Source organism: Melospiza melodia, chromosome 1, assembly GCF_035770615.1.
Source record: "Melospiza melodia melodia isolate bMelMel2 chromosome 1, bMelMel2.pri, whole genome shotgun sequence".
Taxonomy (NCBI): domain Eukaryota; kingdom Metazoa; phylum Chordata; class Aves; order Passeriformes; family Passerellidae; genus Melospiza; species Melospiza melodia.
In genome coordinates, this window is record NC_086194.1 from 58556674 (window position 1) to 58575319 (window position 18646).

Consider the following 18646-nt stretch of genomic DNA (forward strand, 5'->3'; position numbering starts at 1 on the left):
AGAGGGTACTATTTTAAGGATGAGCTGTTTTAGCATAAAAACAAAAGTTCTCTTCTTTTTTCTCTGGGAACAAGGTTTTTCTTCTTTGATCCCTGGACCAAAGCTTCTCATCTCTCTCAACTCTCTCTGTTTAAGTTTCTCACTGAATTACAGATTTTCAGCATCCACACACTCCAGCATGAGTGCCCTTTCTTCATGGGCTGCAAGTGAATGCTGCATCTCCCCATGTACTTCACGAATTACAGGGAAAAAACAAAGTCTGATATACCAAAAAATATATCTTCATCATAGCCTCATTGTGGAGAGCTTGGTTCAAACATGGCTTAAAGAAAGAGGCCATGAAAATATACAGCTGATGGAAAAGTAAAAAGCAGCCATAAAGCAGCAGTTCCCAAGTCTTTTTCTGTAAATAATTAGGTTCTCAGGCACATTTTTTATAAACAGCAGGATTCTCAGACAGTCTTCTCATAACAGGTAAACATTCTGTCCTTGGCTGCTCTGGGAACAGATATGAAGGTTTTGAGAACTTTTCATATCACGGTGAGAACACAAATCTTGGTTTCAATAAACAAACCACAGGTATTGTAAACAAAAGGAGGGGTTAGAGTTTTCTCTGTAGCCTATCGTGAGCTCGGATTTTGCAATATGCATGAACTTAATTAACACTGTTATAAAAAGTGACTGATTGGATCAATAAATCGGAGTCGATGCTCATCAATCGGATGGTCGTCTCCCTTCACTTCAATACCTCATAAAAGAATTCCAGTCCAAGACTAAGGCATCTCCCCAATCTCCTCCCATCTAGAATTTGATTTGCTTCTTTACTGACCTCAATGTCTCATGTTGTTTTCCCTACATGTCTTCACCTTTTCCTCTTCCTGATTCGGGAGAGTATTGGTGTTCATAGGTTCATTTGTTCTCAAGCTTTATCAATTGAAACATTTTTAATAGAGTTTTATAGCACTCAAAGGTTGATCTTATCCAGGCTCTGCATCAGGGAAATTTATGTGTCTTTCGCTGCTATTCATATGGTCTCCACCGACACAGTGAGAGCCTTGGCAGCTGCCAGCTTTACTTAGCACTTTTCCTTCACTCAGAGCACCAAAACCAAGGAAAGCTGCTGCTGCCAGTTTTGTCTTTCTGTCCACAGTATGTCTTGCTAAAAGCGGATAAACAAACAAAGTCCATTATGAGCCATGTCGAGGCAACCATGGCCCTTTATCTCAGTCATGCCGATTTCATCTGCACAGTCTCGGCCATGTGGCCCCTCCCAGTCCAGGCTGGTGGCAGCCACAGAGCCACCCCAGATCTGGCCACTCCTGGCCTCAGAGCTGCACCCAGCGCCAACTGCAGGGCCACTCCCGGTGCTGGTCCCCACTGCATGGTTGCTTCTGGTGCTGATATAGCTGCCAGCCGGCATGGCACGGCAGCGCCAGTAGAACAAAGGACAAGGGGGCTTCGCTGGGAAGGGGCCCCAGCAGGCCACTGGGATGGGGCCCAACAGGCTCCTTGGTGAGGGGCTCGGCAGCCCATACACCACCCTTCAGAGGGCAGAAATCTCAGCTGCACTGTGGGCAAAGCTGACCTAGCCACGTGGCACCACCCCAGCCCGGCCGTGCAGGCCACGCGACGGCAGCCCTGCCCAGCCTAGTCCAGCCCTGCCCAGCCTAGTCCAGCCCTGCCCAACCTGGCCACACAGGGCCGGGTCAGCCAGCTACCTCCTAAAAACCTAGAAGCCAAGAAAGCTTTTCCTGGCTTTGTTAGGTTTTAAATGTGCTTTTCCACAGAGGCATATTCAACTCTTTTAAGTAGTTTAACCAGATATCAATATTAAAACATAGCCAGATGATTGGCTCTTCAAAACTTGCCAGCTCATTGGCTCCATCAATTTTCCCACAGGGAACCACCTCCACCAACTGAAAACATATGGTTTTCCTTAAACCATGACAAGGCTAAGAGACAGTTCTGGGAAATTTGTGCAGAACTTCAGCATCTTCTTGGGGGGCGGAGGGGGGGAGCAATACAGTGTTGTGAATGAGCCATGAGCCTTCCCACAGATGAAATATTTCCACTCCTGTTGCCAACAACAGTAATGGAAAATTTTTATAAAGAGAAAAATATTTTGGCACTACATCTGCAATAGCATGTCCTTTCTTTTCCTTTACTACCACCTTCTTCCTGTTCTGCAGAAAAATCTTGATCACCAAAAGTTTACAAAGGCAGAACTGTAGCAACAATGAAAATGTTTTAACATTTAAAAAAATACTGTTAATTTCTCCAGTCTTTTTAAGACATACTTGCCAATCAATTAGGAAATTGATAAACCTTACTCCAGTTTAGAACCAAAGGTAATTTTTAGACCTCCTTCCTCCAGCTAAAAAGATAACCCCATGTTGCAACACGGGGTTTGTTCATCCACAAAACCATTTCAACCAGACTGTGGATTACTGTAGACAGCAACCCACATGAAACCCAAAAAATGGCTGGACTGTCTCCAGGTTTTCTTCTATCATCAGCTGCAGACAGTGTAAGATCTCAAGAGCTTGCATGTCTGTGATGGATCTTGAAAACATATCCTGCATAAATTATGCTAAGAGCAAGGATCAAAGAAAAATAAGAAGAGATCAGCTTAAAGTTCCAAAGTAAGTGAGAATGCAGATGTTGCTAGATTATGTGGGTAAAACCTTATGGGCCTAGAAGTTCTGATTCACAGTTGTTCTTAAAGCTCATACAAAAAATGTAAGTGACAAAGACTATCACCAGATGAAAATATAATATAGCTATGAAAAGAAAACCATCAATATGATCTGAATATTATCAATATGATATGCTGTCTTGGTTTGAAAAGTCCTCCAAGGAAGGCGGGAGCTTCTTTTGATATGGAAAATGCCAACGCCCTCCCCTCCAAATTATTATAATTTTGAAATTAAGGGGCTCTCAGGTAAAGATATGGGAGTAGGAATAACAATTCTTTATCAGGAAAAAAAAATTAAAAGAAAAATAAAGATGCAGTAATACAAAACAACACTAACAGAGTCAGAATATGACCAGATACCCTGTTGGTCAGGGTATGGGCAGCAGTCTGATTAAATGGTGGCTGCAGTCCTCCTGCAGTGACAGATGTGGTTCAATTGAAGCAGTGATCCTGTTAGGAGGGTGCTGTTTTCCTCTGAAGGTCCAGTGGTGGTGTAGGTAGGCTTGGTCTTCCTCTGGGAATCCAGTGGAAAAGGCTGACTGTGGTGTTCCAAATCTCAGATTATATTCAGGTAGGAATGCCTGGCTCCTCCCCCTGGGTGGAACATCTCACAATGGGATGCTGTAATTTTATCAGTCATGCAGTGAGGCTCAATGGCCCATTAACAGAACATATTTTCCAGAGGGGGGACTGGTTGTGGAAGAGATAAAAAACTGCCCCACCTGGTTTTAAGTGGTGGCCCAATTAACAGAAGATAACTGCCCCACCTCTAACAGACTGCAATAGAATACACACCCCCAGCCACATCTTGCATTTCCAACCTAAGACATATGCTTATATAATCAATATGTTATGCTTGTAGACTGCCTCGATCTTGAAGCTTTCTTCATGTACCAAAACAAACTCTTCAGTATTATAACAATTATAACAATTTTCTTCAGCCCACCTTTTCTTTAAATAATATTTTATCTTCCTATATATTATTTCTGTCTCCCATTGTAGTTGTTTCCCTGGCCCCACCCCTTGTTCTGAAGCTAATTAGAAGGGTGAAGTTGTTTTTGAAATGCAACAATATTTATTTTGAGGTTCCTCTCCTCACATAGCATAAGAAGTTTGTCATATTCACTCTAAAGATACTAGTACATTTCAGATTTTCCCAATAGAGCAGATAATTCTATTTTCCACTTATCCTTAGGAATTTTATGTTCCGTTCAAGTGGGCTAAGCTTATAAAATTGCAGGAAAATCAGATGAAATAGCCAATAGTCATTGGCTTTGCTGGCAAAAACTGTAGGGTGAGGGATCAAATTTACTTTTTATTTAATTATTTATTGGTCATAATAAAGAGAAGTTGCAGCTTTTTAGAAACCTTAGGAGCACTAAGGTTAAAAGTAAGGTTTAAACATTAAATTAAATAATCACAGATCAAATTCTGGTGTCATTAAATTGGTGCTTCTGAGGTAAACAAATACAGAACTCAAGTTCTACAGACAATTTTCTGAAACATCATGCAACAGCTGTGAACATTAAACATTCCACAGAGGTCTTTGCCTTGTGCATTTTTTATTTTGAAGTTAGTAGGAACTTACCTTAGAGATTTCTGCAAAAATTCCTCACCTCTCCCCGAGTTTTTACTAAGATACCAATATTCCATCAAAGGATGTCAATTTTACTGTCTCTCTCAGCTACAGAGTGGGTGTGTTCAGCCAGAATGCTTATGTACCAGTTGCGTAATGCCTGGTGATTACAGTGGCTTCTTTTGTATCTCTATATGCTCCAGTAAGTCTTTAATCATCATTCCCTTTTATGTCTGTGCTGTTGTTATGCACATAACTTCCATGGTGTGCACAGCTTCCATGTCTCACTAGCTAAGCTCTGCACTGAAATATTAATGCCTATCTTGAAGAATTGTGTTAGAGTACATTTTACTAATCCAGTGGAACTTGCTATTTACTGTGTTCACCTTTTATCTAGAGAAGAGAGGCTGACAATTCCAAGCTTTCAGTGCCACAGATGGGCTGCAGTCCATATTTCTTTCTTCACTCTCCTCCTTTTTAGGACAGTACACTCCGTGTCACTCATATCCAGGTCAACCTCCACCCATTTCTGAGGGGTCACTAAAAAGACTTCTCTGCTTCAATTAACACAGTCTCACTTGGACACCCTCACAAACAAGACTGAAAGTCAAATGAAATTTTACAGTAAGAGCTTGGGTCCCAACCAAATTGAGCCTTGCTTGAGCAATTTTCTAATCTCTCTTCCTTAGAGTTCACCAGAGCTGTTAAGTTATTCATCTGCTCTAGGGACAACAACAGACCATGCCATTTGGTCCTATAAGCTGCATATCCTGCTTTAAATTTGGAGGTAATTAGTAGTTAATTACTTTGGAAAATAGTATGGTTTTCTGGTTTGTTTTCTGCTATTTCTTGGTGAGTCTAAGCCACACATAAAAGAGATTCAAAGCCATCTTAAAACCGTCCCGCAGAAGACAAGCTGATCTGCTGGATCAGTCCTCAAGAAAACAAGTGTACAAACACCACACAGAGAGCAAATAGTGATATGATGAAAATCCCCTTCAATTTGATGACAATCTTTCCATTCTCTCAAAAATTTCCCATGTTATAACATCAACATGAGTTGATGGGTATGCCTGTTGCTATAATTAATGATCTTATGGTTAATCAACCAACGTCCATTGCCATAATTAACTAGAAGGTGGCTTAGTTGTGTTGAAGTTACAGTGTATATATATATATATATATATATATATATATATAAAATATTAGATAGCTCGACAGATAGATACATAGATACATCTCATAATATACCCATGTAAGCACCTTGCAGGATCTTAATTCACAAGGATCACTCAATGGAAATCAGACTGACACAAATACTCGCACCTCACTGCACTTTTTGCCATTTAGAGCCAACTGTAATGCCACTAGACCAAGCAGGATACAAATTCTAGTATTCTAGTTTGTCAATTCAAATTCAATTTCAAGCTTTCTAGTTTGTCTGCCAGGACTGTAACAAGAGACATGCTTTGCACATTATGAAGATGCTCATAACTTATTACTGGTCTTAACACTTACTGAAAAACAGAGTATATAAAACACCTGCAACATAATAATATTAAATTAAATACGCATATATTTGCACACACAGTACACCCAAACAATCTGTCATGTCCATATGAGTCTTAATATAAAAATGTATTTTGACTTGCCATGAATTTGACAAGCAATGAATTTGATTAAATACAGAAGGCTTTTTCAACTGAGTAACACCAACTAATCCAAAAGCGAGATATTAAGTGGATCACTAGACAACCACAAGCACAGTCACAAACAAGTAGGTGAATTTCAAAGAAAAAAGCAAACCTCTTAAAGAAGAAAAATTGTTCCAACAGTCTTCAAATCTTGATCTACAGTCTGTAAGCATGTGAAAGCACTTGATTAAACACAGATATTGCAATTTGATGAGAACATAGTTTCTACCATTAACCTGCTCAATGAAATAGTCCAGGACTTATTTACTATAAGCCAATTAACAAATGAATGAAACACATGTTAATACAATTTACAATTTACATTTTAAAATCTATAATATCTTACAAATAAGACAAGAAGATGAATTGCATTCTTTATTACACTCAGCTTGCACATAATATCATGGTAAGCATTTCTCTGCTCACAATAGTTAACAGCACATACCAATATAATTTGGCACCTCTAGCTAACACTTATACATGTTTTAAAGTAAGAAAGTATCAAAGGAAGAAAGCAAAACTCAAATGTAGGTAAAGCATCAAGGAAAAAGGTTTCAAGAAAAAAAACCTAAGACAAGGGAACTAAAATTCTACAAGAACTGCTATTTGCATCACTCTAACATATATACTTCCAAAACAAACACATTCATAGCTACATTAGATGAACAAAAAGACACTCAATTTATTCAAAGAATCATTAATTGCTTTAAGTTCAAAAATTAGTTTATGGAATTCTTTGTATTGAATGTAAAGCCTCACTAGCAGCTAAACCTAAACCAGGTAACTTAACTATCAACTGGAGATGACAGGAATTTCATCAAAAGACATCTGTACAGTGCTTCAACTTTTCACATATATTTCACCCATCACATCAATGTTCTAAGAGCTGTGAAATTATACTTTCTTATTTAAAATTACTCAAATTTCCCAAATCTGGTCTCCAGTTTTTTTAATTGCCAGGAAGTCTAGAGATTCAGGAGGTTCAGAGCTCTCTGTTCTACACTAAAAATTATTCAATCACAACACAACAAAGATAAATAATAATTTTTCAAAGGAAATAAAAGAAAACTTTAACATCTATTTTATTTATATAAAATATAAAGTAAAAATAATAAAATAGAAATCCACTTGTAAAGACAGAAATTACATCCTTATGACAGCTTGTTTACTGTTGGAACCCTGTTGCACATGGAATATTTCTCTGCCTGTCCTGAGAAGATCCCCAGGAGAATACCGCTTTTAACCTTCATCCATGGAGAAAGCTTCCAAGACTTTGGGATTATTTGAAATCTACAAGTGTGTGAAATAGATAGTAGTATAGTTTATCACAGGGTGAAAAACTTAGAGATTTGGGTTTTTAGGATGGAGGCAGATAGAAGACAAGATGGAGGATTTTGGGCATTGTCTGATCGCCTTCTTGTTCTTCATCTGCTTCATTTTCTGCAGTGTTGGTAGCACAGAGTGATTGGTTAGAAAGAATCGCAATGCAGATGTTGCATGAACAGACAAATAATTAGTTATTGGTAGAAAGATAGAAATAAAGTACATTCTAAGAGTTAATTGGACAAAATAGCTTTAAAAGACCTTGAACCTGTGTGCCTTGTGACTTTCGGTGCCTTCTCTTTGTATGCTAAGTCTGAGATGTAGACAGTGTGCTGAACTTTTGATAAGAAAAAAATAAACAGCAACCTGAAGACCAAAAAAAACAAAAGTCCCATTCATCTGTCAATACTGGCACAGAACTTTGTAGGGGTCTCCCCATCACGGGGATCCTCAGAGGGGTTTCTACATTTACAAATAAGATAAAATAGTGAACATTCAACATTTAGGGTAAGCAGCTTTAAAAAATTCAAAAGGCTTCTGTAACTCTAGTGGCCTTTTGCTAACCATGTAAATGTGCAAGATTATTATGTATTATTTGCTTAGCCGTGAATTAAAATATACTGTACTTCAGGGAAAATCAAACCAGAACATTCAAGTTTGAGGTAGTGCTGAAGAGACACGGGGAGTTGTGCAGTCCTGGGCTTACTGCAAGATATGCAGGTACTGTCAAAATCAATCCACAGCTTTTTGTCCTTACTTCATAATGAGAATCTGTATCAAAGACAAACATGCTTACCATGCAGAAGAAGAGCCAGAAGCTTCCCATCCTTCAACTCTCTTTCCTTTCTGCCACTGCTTTTGTAAAAAAGCTGTAACTGAGAATGCTTTACTGGGACAGAATGAAGTATGAAAGGATAAAGGGACATCATTCAAAGGCACCTTTCATTCAAACATTCATTGTTCACAGTAAGTTTTTACGCACCACATTTACAAGACAGGGCTAAAAAACACACCCCCAAAACGACTACCACATACTACTAAAAACCTACACAACACCCACTCACAGCTTTTTTATCCAAAACTGACTTCGACACAGACACAGATGTATCATAGACATGAATGTATTTGAATGGGGAGTGTGTTGGAAGGAAGCAGCATTTAAAAGACACATCAATGTGGCCCTTTAGGACATGGTTTAGTGTTATACTTGGACGTGATGGGCTAGCACTTGGACACAATGATGTCAGAGGTCTTTATCAGTCTAAATCATTCTATGAATCAAAGTTCTGATTCTCTCCTGATAGAGTACTTTTTATAGTGAAGCTGATCAAGAGGGTCTTTAGGCAGTTCCTTCACTAAACAGTCTTCCTTCCAAAAAATTTCTGCTAATTTGAAAACAACTAAATCCTAAGAACTTTGGAATCAACTTCCAGAAGGACCGACAGACGAATTTTTTTTTTTTTAATGCATACATGATTACCATTCCTATGATGCTAGCTACAATGCTGAATATATAGCTGTTCTATGGTGCAGTCTGTACCATAGCTCCAAAAATGGCCACATCCTTTTCACATCCTCTCACACTTCCCTCTCAAACCCTCAGAGGGATCCTAACGTGCCTGAAGAATATGGAAGGGTGGAGATGGGAGAAGGAGATTCAACTAAAACCTGAAGTTGGTGCAAACACCTCTAACTGAAAACAGCAACTACTTTTTAGATGAACAGACAATAACATTCTCATTCTGGGAGGTACTCCATGCATAAAGCAAGTAAAGAAACTGTTTGATTAATGTAAAATAACAGGAGTCAAACATTAACCAGGCAGAACCAGGGGATCAAAAGCCCTATCCCCAGATAACCTGCAGAAAAGACATATTAAGCTTTCCCAATATTTATCACAGGTATCCCCATGGAGAAGATGAAAGGATGGGCATTTCTACAAGGGAGAAGAGTGAGGGAACACAGCAGTAAGGTGCAGGCAGGAATGCCGCAGGCAGACAGTCTCTAGTCTGTGTTATCCAGGAGATCTTTATTCTTTCAGTGAGCGATTAGACTGAAGGACTAAGGATTAGACAGAGCATAATGCAAATAGAAAAATTAAAGGAAATAGACAACTGCTTTTGTGATTTTTTTTTTTTTGCAAATTAACATAGATATATCCTTCATGTCTCAGAGAGCAAGGCTCACACACTTCCTTATTTGTAGACTGAATTCCAGAGCCAAGTGTTATCCACCATGCAAATGTCACTCATATGCCCCCTCACAGATCCTCGGCAGGCACTGCCTTATTCTGTCTGAATACCATAGTAGTAAAAGCACATACAAGTCCAATTACCTACTACAGAATCCTATTCCCTGACAGTAGCAGGGAATCCTACTGTACAAAGGAAGGAAATAAACCAAAGGTAACTTAGTCCAAGGGGAATTACCAGAAACATGTATTCCTAGAAACTTTAACATTAATATAAAGCTAATTTTCTTAACAAAGCAAGAAAGTAAAAACCACATCATATATTACTCACCTCTGCAGGAAATTCCTTGGTTGTCAATGACTTGTTCGCAAAATCCACAGATACTGGATTTCTTAAAAGACTTATTTTTGAAGGTGTGAGACTTTGAAGCTGTTTCTTGATGCTGGAAGCAAGGAGAATAACACCAGACCTTCACTCAGCTTTGAGTCAGAATTTTAAGGGAAATATAAATAATTTTAAAATAAAAGTAACAGTGGTGTTATATATAGTAATGTATATATATAAAATAATTTAATAGTATACTTTTGTATATAATACAATTTAACAGTAATGTTATATTTAGCAGTATAATAGTAGTAACATATAAGTGCTCTCACTCGCTCTCTCATCCTTGCCCTTCAACTCTCAAGTGTGGGAGACAACAAAATGTGAGGAATCTCTTCCATATCAGCACATGGCCACTGCAATTAATTTTTTTATCATAATTTCACAATTCCCTCTATAACTTACCTTTTAAGTGGAAATACAGAATAATGTCTATTATATGACCCAACAGTCCTCTGACGTAAGGTCTTATCTACATAAAAACTAGCATTGGTTCAGTTTAAAGTGGTTAAAAATATCATAAGTAGTGCCCTATCACAGCAGCCAATTTAACCAAAGCCTTAAAATCCCTTTGTCTCATTCCTGCATAAGAAACATACACTAGTTTAAAGTAGCACTATTTCCACAGTAGCTGAAATATCATATCGTAATATAATGCAATTATTTAATTTCTAACTGGGGACAGAATTCAAAAAGTCAATACCATATTTGTAATATGTATTTTATGGCTTCTATAACTTAGGAAACATTTAGGCAAAAAACCAGATCAAAGTTTTTTGCTTTGAAAAATCTCTGTCATGATTGGGTTTTTTTGCCTTTGAAACTACAGGAGATGTTTTTAAGGAGACAGGGGTCTAGGAGGAAGAAAAAATGTCATTACACGCAGGTTACTTCTCTAATCCAAGACAAGGAGGTTCTGTACTGGGTTTGGGCATTGTTCCCAAAGAGCTGGGAGTCCCTCATTTCCACATCCTCATCTACATATGTATTTGAAAATAGGGGGGAGAAAAAGCAATCTCCACTGCTTGCTGCAGTTTCTCTTTGTAAACTTCTAAACAAAAAAAACCACAATTCTCATTTTAGATTTATCCTCTCTTCTTCCCTACAAAGTTCTACTTTTGGGACATGTCTGTGATGCCCTCTAAAAATAAGCTTAGCAGAACTTGCACTTTTGAAGAAATTAATGGATAAACTTCACTGTAAATTCATTCTGTTGCTAGGCCTGCTTTTCCTTATTTCCTACCTAACAAACACTTCTTCGCAAACCCTGGCAACTGCACTCTTACAAAGAAAGACAATTACCATAACCCACAGTTTATATACTGAAGTTTAGTTTAAGTAGGTCTTGACATTAGTTGATCAACTAGTCAACCTGTCCATTTAATTTATAACATAAACATCAAATGCAATTTTTCTCCGTGGTATTTAGGAAATATTCTGCATTGCAGTCTTGGCATCTGTATTTTAAAATGTGCATGTTTTGTTCCCTCTTGTTCATTTTAGGCCACTGTGGCCTCTCCAAGCAATTCAGTTAAACAGTTTATTTAGGAAATTCAGTACCCACAACTTACAGTCTCCTTATACAAGAACTCAACATAACTGTGAAATCTACAGAAGCCTAGATAAAGGTTTTTTTGTTGTCACCTGGTAAAGCTTTAGTGGAGAATCACAAAGAAAGACACCAAGGAAAAAGAAATAAAAATATATAAAAAGAAGGGGGGGCAGGGGGGGAGGGAACTGAAGATAAGGCAAAGCAAATACACCAAACAGCAAGCAATGCTACTTTCACGAGGCTCAAGATTGGAATCCAAAGTGCTCATAATTGTTAGGAGCAAAAACTGAAAGAAAACAGTGCAGAACCACAGGCTCCAGACTCAGGTTTTGGCAAAAGAAAAATGCTGTAATTACATGTGGTCTCAATTGATAGCATTATAAAAATTACTCTGGAAGTATTTTGCCATGCTGCGCACTCTTTGGCATGCAGAAATCTAGTGAAGTTGGAACTCTGTCCCAGACTTACATCAATGTAACTCTGAGGATTGTGTAAAAACTTACAGATGCATCCTCAGCTGTCCTCATCAGCTGATGAATTTCAAACACTACTAATGACAGAGCATTTTCATTAGGTAGCTATAGGCTAAACATCATCAGATGCAAAATTCACAGCAACTCTGTCAAAGGCAGTTGACACAAAAAACTCTCAAGACTGAAATTAAGCCAATATAGATTAAAACAGTCAAAATCCACAACTTTGTTTTTGGCAATACCAGTACAGCAATTCCTTCTTAAGAGAGACTTAGCACTGGTTCCTTACACCTATGGAATAGGTATTCCTCATTTTATTCCCAAATATCATATCACAACATAACAGTTAACATTTCAATGAATAACTAACTTTAGCAACATTAGTTTATTTCAACTTCATGTTTCCAACATGCAAACTGTAACTGTAATAACAGTTCTTTCTTTAAAGAGGAAGTCAGAGGGTCTAGATATTTTATTAAATAATCAAGGAAATATTTTTAAATTAAATATTTTCAAATAATCTTCACAAAAACTATATAACTATAGTTATATTCACACACATACATGCTCCATTAAAAACAAACCAAAAAAAGGCACTTAGCTGAACAAAATTGGTTCCCTAAAAAGTCATCCAGGCAGTGACTAATTTATATTTATGAGAAAATTTTCAAAAAATCTAATAAAAAAATGATTAGACTTTGAAAATGAAATAGTTTATTTCAGGTGTTTCACTGTGTTGATGAGATAGAGAAACAATGTGCAAACAGGTCTTGGCTATCTCCAAAACTTGTAAAATTCTATGTCACATTCCAGCTAAAAGAAAATTATAAATATACGTAAATAGCCCTATTAACTCTATGGCAGACTCTAGTCCTGCTGAATTTTACATGGCCTCTTAGCATAACTGCAGAATCATATTAAAAAAAAATATGTTTTGTTCACTTCCCACCTGTGGTCATACAAATTCCTTTTCCTTATCCTCTAACTTACCAACCTATACTGCAATTTCCTAGGACTCTCCTTGTGCATTCTTCAACTCTCCAAGGTAGCTTTAAATCCACTGGATTATATAATGGTTACAACTATTATTTTAAATACATGGAGGGAGGGGCCAGCAATGTATTAGCAGAATAGGTATTCAACCACCTTCTACAGGCTAAAGAAATGTTCATAGAGTTTCCAAAACATTATTCACCACCAGTAAATATATAAATATTGTAGAACCTATGCTACATGACAAGAATATGGGATGGTGGCAAAAGAATTAGAACACCAAAGTATTTTTACACTGGCTGAAATAAGGCATTTCTGGCTGTATATGTATGTATGTATGTATGCATAAAAATATGGTTTTATTTTCACACACACATCCTAAAATGTACACAAATGGCTAGTTATGGTACTAACACTAATACTAAATAACTTAAGAGGAATTTCAAAGACAATGGAGTCTTTGTTACAGATAACTCATTTTCTCCTCATTCATTCAAGGTGTTTCACAGAAAGATAAACAAGCAGACCAAGCTAGAGAAGAGAGCTATGACTTAGGATCATACAACCTGAACCAGCAATATGTGTCCAAGTGGAGTCTGCTCCTGACTTGTGATTCAAGTGACAGCACATGGAGAAGTTAGTGAGGAAAAAAAAAATGTCTCACCAAACCAGCTGAGTAAAGTTCATGTTAAAAAGAAAAAAGTCATGTTATTTGGTAGCACAAATTGCCTTAATATACAAGCATAAGGGGCCAAAAAAGTAACATAAAATGACAGAAAGTACTTTTATCCCAGCTTGTTGAAAATATTTCATGTTACAATTTCAAGCAGCAGACACCTTTGTAGTCTCTCAGACTAAAGACATCCAGGTCTTCATTATTTTAATAAGAAATTCTGCCCAGGTACCAGGGTTTCAAACCTATACACTTTTCAAAAAACAAACAAATAAATACACCCAACCAAAAAAGCCCCTAAAAAGCAGGGTCCAAATGACCTTACACGCCGTACAGATTTAAAGAAAAAGGTCAGAGGTGAGAAGCACCAGCACTCAATGTTTATTCAGTGTATCCACAGCCAATTGCAAAAATCATGGCTCAAAACATAAACTTTGCCTTATTGGGTTAGCACAACATCCACCTCCTTCACACAAGTACTTCATTGTTGTTTCAGAGAGACACTATTCAAGCAGAGCAAGCCAGCCCTGTCCCTTCTGTGTCCACTCCCTTCATGCTCCTGCATGTTCATGCATGCTAGAAGGTCTATCACAGACCCATCCTTCCCATTTATGCTAATGGATACATTTGCCACTAGTTCTGTCAAATTCTTGCTTTGAACATGCTGGTACTGTCTGCCCCACAATATTCTGTAGCAGAATGTTCCAGAAAGTCATACTCTCCTTTGTTTAAAGTATCTTTATTTGTTCACTTTAAAGTAAACTCCCACTGTGTCTGACACTTACTAGTGGGACTGCATAACTTGCCCCATGTTTCTGGAAAACTGTCACGGACATTTTTTCATAGAAAATCCTTTCTTTGGGATTTTTCCTCTTCTGGGAAGCTGGGGCCCCAGAAAGAGAATGTAAACAATTGTTATCTGCTGCTGTGAAATGCAATAAGTGCACCTGTGATTGGCTCATGTTCCATGTTTACAATTAAGGGCCAATCACAGGACCAAGTGCTCTGGGACAGATTCACAGAGAGCTCTCTTGTTTTTAGATTCCTATTTCTATTCTTAGCTGAGCCGCTTCTGCAACTTTTTTCTCTATTCCTTTTAGTATAGCCATAATGTATTATATATCATAAAAAAATAAATCCAGCCTTCTGATCATGAAGCCAGGTTCTCATCTATCTCTCTCACCCTGAGGAACCCTTGCAAGCCATGCAACAGAAAACCAAAGTGAAGAGTCCCCATCTTTTCAGTCCCTTCCCAAAAAGCAACTCTTCCATCCTGTTGACCACTTTCATAACCCTACCACATGCTTTTATACAGGCTGGGATCTGACATATAATTCAAAGTTTCAAGTTAACAATCCAAAAGGATGAATTTGCTCCACAGCCTATTCATACAGCCTAGTACTCTAGATCTAGATCTCTAGACATAGCTGCTTCTAATTCCTGCTGTCAGAATTAAAAAAAAAAAACACCTTGGTAGCTGAAAGGAAAATGGTATTGGCCATCACATACAAAGCTTTTCACCTTAGCTCTCTCACTTCCAGCTCTGAACTAACAAGTTAAAAGCCAGACAGACACAAGGCAGTGCAAGATGCAACAGAGAAGCAGCAGAACAAACCTAGTTTCACACTGGATTCTAGAACACAGGTCTGGAGCCTTAGCTACCCTATCAAGTGACCTGTCCAGAGACAGCCATGACTAAAAGTAGCAACAACTTCACTGCTCACTAACAAGAGAGTGGATCTATGTCTCATGTACTATTCTTTCACGCACATTTGTCCTTTGTAGACAGTCACCTCAGAGGAGGTCCTTTACCTAGACCATCTAGGTCCTTCATCAATTGCAGGTGCTCTTCTCAAAATTTTCAGTTCTTGAGACAAAACGCTATCAGCTTTCTTTGAAAAACGATTTCTACAGAATGCAAACATAACATAAGAGAATAAAGTGTTTGAAAAAGACTGGTAATTAGATAAATTTCTTTTCCCTTTTTAAACTTGAAGTCGACCACCTCCAACTTTAAACAACAAATACAAACTTCATCGTGTTTGCAATTTTCCAAAAAGTTCTTCCCAACATGATCTGGCTGAGATTTCAGCCCAGAAAATAATATATCCAGATCTGCACAGAAGTGGGTAACTGAAGAAGAAGTGGGTATGCTGAAGAAAAACAGCACTCAGGATTGTCTGAATGCATGCCCATTAGTAGTCTAACTTCCTTCCAGCAGAAAGGAGGCAGAGCAACACACCTGCTGGAGAGAAACAACCTTCCTGCCTTTCTCCAGCCAAATCCTCACTGCTCTCTTTTATCCTAATATCCCTAAGAATCAGTAACCTGTATAGAGCAGCGGTTCATCCCCACTCCTTCCAACAGGAGCAAATGGGGAGCTGAAGTTCACTCCTCGCATAAAATAGCAGCAGATCTCACATCTTTTCATTTCATCACTTCTTTGCATTTTTGTTTCAATATCTTCATTTCTCCACTGTTCATGCATCTGTATAAGCAGAATAGCAATTAGGAGACAGACTGACAGTCCATTAAGACAATCATTACTCCAGACACTGAAAAGCTTGTCTATTTTTATCCTCATCTCATTGGCAAGCCAACATTTGTTTTCTATGGGAAAATACCACAGAAAGGAAATGTCTGAAAGCGGCAAAGGACTATCCTTCACTTTTCATAAAATTTCAGTGTTTGTCAACGGCTATTTTTCTTCTTTTTTAAATGAACTGACCTTGTCTTCTCTGAGACTATAACGCCGTTTTTATTACATAATGATTGGAATTCCCACATAGTCAGAACTAGACAGCTGAAGACTAGAACTCACGTATTTAAATAACAGGGGGAAAAAGGCCATATCTGAACATACTTGGTTTATTCTGCTAACAGGAAAAAAAAAGAGTGTAAGAAAAGTTACAATTCAAATACATCAGGCATCTACCCTCAAAATGTTGCCAGCTAACCAGGTTTTTTTAAAATCATCTTATACACAATCTCCAATCAAATCTTTTCCAATCAAATCAAATGATTTTTCCAATCATACCTGCAGATGAATTCTTTCAGGTACACAAACACATTGAGTTTACATGCATGTTTCCTCTCTCCATCTTGATAGTCCCTAATGAGACCATTTCCAGAAGGAACAAAGGAGTGCAGCAATGTGCAATGAAACCCTCTTGTGACATAATGCAGATACAAGACCAAATACCAGAGAGCTACCAAGAGTTCTCTTGTAGGAATTTCTGATGTGGTAGAACCAGATATTAAAAACAACAAAAACAAACAAAATAATAATTTAAAACAGAAATCATAAAACACCCAACCAGGAAATCTCCCAAGGAAACAACTAGGAACAAGGAATAACCAGGAAATTTACCAAGTTCTGCAGAGAAAGGAGAGAAAGCAAAAGAAGAGGTCAGACCTGCACTAGAGAAAGGACAGACAGAAAGCAGCTATGTGTCAGAACATTGGTCAGAAGAAAAACAGCTGAGAGGAATGAAGATGTATGTCACTAAATCAGTCACGAAGAAGTAGAAGAAATATTACTGATACCAATGTAGTATTTTTACCCATTTCATTTAGGCTCAAAGCTTGAGTTTGCTCTCCTACCCTAACAATCCTGCTTGAGGCAAGTGTGCTACATTGATACATATACAATTTAGCACTTCAAGCAGGTAATGTGTGCAGCACAGAAGTGATATCTTACAGATATATCTTTTCTACTCACTATCCTCCAGAAAAAAATCAGCATCCAGGACAGAAGTACACAGAGGTAAGGAAGTTGACAGCTGCACACTCCATATATATGTGCATTCAGTAGCTGCTGTACTAAGGAAGAATTAACACTGAAAGTGCATTTATCAGGGAGGTCATCAGTCAGACCATTACATCTTCAAAAGCAGAAGATAACAAGCTTTCCAAGTCTGCAGGAAGATCTCATTGAAGGCATTCAGGCAGGATGAAGAAATGGCAATCTCAGTTTCCTCCTCTTCCCACACACATCCTTATATAACTACTTAATTTTAACCCAGGCCATCAGCATGGCTCATAAGACCTACCGACAAAGACAATTATTAGTGAAGTCTACCTGGCTGTTGAAAGGCTGGAGTTACATTAAGCAAGAGCGTAGTGTAACAAGAGCACAGACCAGCATCTGTTGCCAAAACATCATTCAACACCTCCACTCTCCACACCAAAGCAGGTACTTCAATTTATTCCTCTAGGTCAGAAGCAATGGTATTCCAAACACTCCTGTTTCAGTGTGTAAGCAGCTCAAGTTAAGCAATCCTATACAGATTACCATCTGCACTAATGATAGTAACTCATATGGAAAACAACACTCTGTGTGTATGCCTGGAATTATGTCCTTATCTATTTCCTCTTTTTATTTTTATTTTAGACTATTCCAAACAGTAGTCTAAACCAACATGTTTTATATAACAACTTAAAATAGAAATATATTTTGCATTTCATTAAACCTGAGGACTCAACATTTTTTGCTTACAAAATTTTTTTTTTCCAATAATTTAGGAAGCAGGAGTGAACCTCATGTGGAAAATTAAAATCTCCATTGTGCACTTTTGGGTAAAGCCTAATTTCCTTCATAACATCTAGTTTCACTTTTTCCTGCTCTTTTACTGAAGCTTTGACAATTTTTTTCCATCAAGTTATAATCAACCATTTTCAGGAAAGAGAATCTGACTAGTATTACACAGACTTCTACAAAAATTATAAAGGATAAGTGCCACTCCAAAAATCAGAAATGTTTACTCAACAGTCTTGCTCCAGGATGCAAATTCATTACTTTCACTGGAAAGCAGACAACTTGTGGTTAGTCATTTATTTTGCATTTATCCTGGTGTTGCTGTGTGGTCTTTAAAAACACAAGCTGATGAAAAACACTCTACTTGGAACTGTAGATTTTACATATGTTCTGGGTTTGGGTTTTTTTTTGATAATACAAGATTGGTGGTACCGACCAGTGAACACAAGTGTTTCTTGTTAAAGCAGTATACTGCATCAAAGCCTTGATCATATTCCCTTATTGTTACTAACCACAGATAATATAAAGAATCCACACCCACCACCTAAACAAAT

At 37.7% G+C, this 18646-nt stretch overlaps 1 protein-coding gene across 4 annotated transcripts in view; it reads right to left on the reverse strand.

Annotated features, from left to right (window-relative positions):
* The window catches only part of TNS3 (tensin 3), a 202219-nt gene that overhangs the window by 167120 nt on the left and 16453 nt on the right, over nucleotides 1-18646 (reverse strand). For all 4 annotated transcript variants that reach the window (XM_063158847.1, XM_063158857.1, XM_063158867.1 and 1 more), the window contains exon 2: nucleotides 9811-9922. The gene's annotated coding sequence lies outside the window, so the exon portion shown is untranslated. The remainder of the gene's footprint in view (nucleotides 1-9810; nucleotides 9923-18646) is intronic.